We start from the raw sequence: 4,255 nt of genomic DNA, 5'->3' as shown, positions 1-4,255 counted from the left end.
GACACTTCAGATGCTTCAGATTGACACCTGGTAATTTGCAGCAGAACTGTTGTTGTCCTTCATGAGCAAATAGTCCAGCTATCTCTACAAGGACAGTTTCAAATATTTCAAACATTCTTAATTGTAAACATGTTTTCCTCTGTTGCTCTGCATGTCCCTTTTAGCAAGTCATGTCCTAATATTGACCTATGTCTTATGATGCAATATGCTAGATACACAGACATGCTCTAAGGCCAAAAACATACTCTATATGCAAGTACACAAATGCAGATTTAGACAAGGCAAGTTTATTTATATTGAATTGTATTGATATTAAAATAATGATAAAATAATCAGAACATATGCATAAGAAATAAAAATACATGCATAAGAAATAACAATCCCGAATCACTAAAATCAGGGCGCCCCTTTCTGGTATGGGACGCGGCACCAATGTATAGCCTATATTTAAAGGGAAAGTTAATCCAACAATGGAAATTCATCATTTACTTGCCCTCATTGAGAACTGGTTCCCTGATTGAGTCTGGTTTCTCCCAAGGTTTTTTCCTCTAATCTGTCACCTGATGGAGTTTGGGTTCCTCTGCTTGCTTAGTTGGCTAAGTTGGCTTAGTACACTTAATAATCAACAATATTATTGATCTCACTGCACTGACACTGACACTTTTAGATGAAAAACTAAACTGAGCTGGACGATGACATCACTGTTTTCTCCAGAACTTCTTTAAATGAAATGAACTAATTTAATAATTGAAGATCTTATCTTTACTATGGAAATGAATCAACACTGAAATTACTTCAGTCACACTATTTTCTTTTTAGAGCTGCTTTACAGCCAAAACGAACTCCGTTTGCGTCATTAAAATTTTTTCCTGTCATCGCTGTAAAGCAGCTTTAAAACAATCTGTTTAGTATAAACTGCTAAATAAATAAAGGCGACTTGACTTGACTTGTCCAAAACAACCCTTCTGACTTTCATTGAATGAACAAAAACATTCTTTAAAATATCTGTAAACATGTCGACAACTTAACTAATTTGAACTAACTTGCTCGGCAAGATTCTCTTCTCTTCACGCTGTTACTCTGCCACGACATTAGTTGACCAAAAAACTGACCATAGAAAAAAGGCAGATTATGTGATGCTGCTCTCGCTATGTATCTTTTGTGGCAACACTGAGAATGCAATTAATACCTGTAATATGTTAAATTGCATTCCAACTTGGGGTGTGTGATATGTATTCGTTAACAAAAAGGTCACAGTTGTTGTTTTAACAATATGCTATTTCACTGCGTCATATAGTGTAGTTTTTGGTCTTTATTTTTATAGGTAAGCAATATCACACATGCATTTTTCCTGAATAGTGCTGTTTTTTCTAAATATCAGCACGATTACAAACGTGATAATACATTTATACTACAGTACAAATTAATATTGTTACATTTTAGACTATTTCACTGATCTATTTTCACATGGATCCGTGGAAAGGACTAAACACGCTGTATTATGCATGGCAGACAAGTAATTTGGCAGTCATTTTATAAAGAAAAACTGTGCGCTTGTGCGCATACGTATTCAAACGCACTTGCTAACACGTAATGCTTATGTGCATGACGTCACCATTCTTACAGATTCACGTTTTTAGAAGTTTACACAAAGATGATGATAACGGGATCGCTTCAAAACTATTTAAAATCCCATTTCAAAGTTTGCGTTCTCAAGCAACCGAACACAGTTGCCATGCAAATGAACGGCCAGAACGCATTCAAAGTTTTCTATTTTAGTTGAAAATGGTGTCGTGTAAGTGGCCCTAAAATAAACAGCTTCTCCTAAACAGCCCTAGTGTCTTATCATTCTACTTTAATTTATTGATTATGTAAAAATTGTACATAAAAATATGCATGCATCTAATAAGGTTAGGGAAAAATGCCCTTGGAAATCAGTTTAAGTGTGCAAATATGAAGAGTATGAAGTATTGGGAGTCAGTTGTCCACGACAAGCCTAAACCAGCACAAAAACACACTCAGCAAAATACTGTCCAAAAAAAATCCCAGAAAATGTTGAAATATGATTTTTGTCAATATCACACACCCCTAGTTATGACACATTTCAGGTGATATCAATGTCTCAAGTCAAATTGATCTACTTTCATGTTTTGGGCTTAAGTTGTTTCTCTTGCGCCAGTCATGAAGGGGAGACACTATAGACAGAGAAGAAAATCTATAAATATGGTTTAGTAGTAACCTCTCACACAGTAATCTTGTGAACGTGGTTACTGTAATGTATTGTTCTCGTATACAGTGTGCTTTTCTGAAAGCACAATGGTGTGAGTGTGCTATAATAGCCTGATGTTGGTGGAGGTGCTGTCCTGTATTGTACCAGAGGCGCTCCACACCCTTCCACAGCATATTTCTGTGCCCTGTCTCCGGGGGATCCTCCCGATTGGAGGAATGTAAATAAATAGAGCAGATGACCTGGGTGTTGCTTTCCTGAGTGGCCTTCCATGGGTGGGGATGTGCGTGGATAATCAGTCCAGCCAGGTCAACCGGCTGAACTTACAGGACTGTTTAAGCTCTATGTGAAACTGGGTGTGTACGACGTGCATGTGAATGCATTCAAATTAATTAGAGCATGTGAAAATGTGCAGTTAACACCCTTAAAATAAAGGTTTCAGAAAGGGTTTATGGTTTATAAAAACAGTAATCATTTCATCCTGGCTTCATGAAATGATTACTAGTTAACACTGATCTGACACATCCAGAACAAGTCAAGTCACCTTTATTTATACAGAGCTTTTTACAATGCAGATAGTTTCAAAGCAGCTTCACAATGGTGACCATAAAGAGCCACATTTTTAATGCCAAGGACTCTCAAAGCTGATCCAGTTCTTTGGGACTCCCTTTCTAAAAAGGCATTCATATATTTAAATGCACAAATGCCCATGTATATCCACCTTATTTTTCACGTAACCATTCTGGCTTCTGGTGTCATCCACTTCCAGTTATTTTGAACTGTACAAAACAGCTTTTTATGCTGCTTGATATTGCAAACTGGTATTTCATATCAAATTTAATGTATTGCCGTAATTATAAACACACTGGATTTTAGCGCAAATAGTTTTACCCTTATCTGTACTTTGTTATTGTTCTAGTTCTTTTTCTATAGGAGTCACTGAAAACAGATGTTTTTTCTGAATTTTATCAGAAACGGTTGTAATAAAATCGAGACATAAAACATTACCAAATTAATTTATTCTTTAAAATGTAATCAAATGAAAATATAACAATTCCTTTTTTTTGACAAAGTGCATAGGTTTACTGTTAAAATTAAACCTAAAATTAAAATGATAAATTGTGATATTCCTTAAAAAATAATTAAGTTTGAATTATTTTTATTAATACTTTGAGAAGTACATTCTACTGTACAATAGAAATATATGTCACAATTTTTTAGTACGTGTAGTAAACAACTGAGCTGCAATTCCATCTGTGATTTGGCATCATGACAATCATAGTCCTACCATGTATAGTGTGATAAAAATATTCATCAAAAATTTAATCGTCTCAGTTACGTAGGCTATGTAACCCTCGTTCCCTGAAGGAGGGAACGGAGACATTACGCTGACATCACCGACGTATTGGGATCACGCCAAATGTGACCGACTGAAAGGGAAACCTGGATTTGATATTGTTACTGTATAGCCAAAACAAAATACTGGAAAATACTTTGCATTAGATGAAAGAGAAATACTTTATTTAAATGCTTTTCCTAATACATTCATTTAATTTGACTATTTGATTAATGTTATTTTGTTAAAGATATTTAATCAATATTTTAAGTCAACGCATAAACTAAAATTACATTATATAAAATGTTATATTTTCTGTTGATCCTCTTCCTTTCTGGGCTTCTTGGATCCCAGTTTAAAGTCCATCAGGTAGGCAACTCAAGAAATATTGTAATAATCCAGCAAGATTTTTGTATGAACAAAAAGTCCTACAACAGATCAGATGGCCCACACAGAGATCTGTTTGGAAATATAAAATATAAAATTCCTACTGGCACACTTCAGCAAAAGATATAAATAACCATCTTAAAACAAACATTTCTTGCACAGTACTCTATATTTTAAACCACTCTCAGTAATCTCCTACCGTTTGCAACACAGAAAGCAATTGGACTGGACTGGCTCCTCAAATGCACACAAAACAATAACCTATATTTAAGTATTTGATACATTGTTTCCCACAATTGTGATTC

This window comes from Gobio gobio (genome assembly GCF_949357685.1).
Source record: "Gobio gobio genome assembly, chromosome: 6".
In the NCBI taxonomy this organism is placed as follows: domain Eukaryota; kingdom Metazoa; phylum Chordata; class Actinopteri; order Cypriniformes; family Gobionidae; genus Gobio; species Gobio gobio.
The sequence above is the reverse complement of the archived record's forward strand: the minus strand, read 5'-3'. Positions refer to the sequence as shown.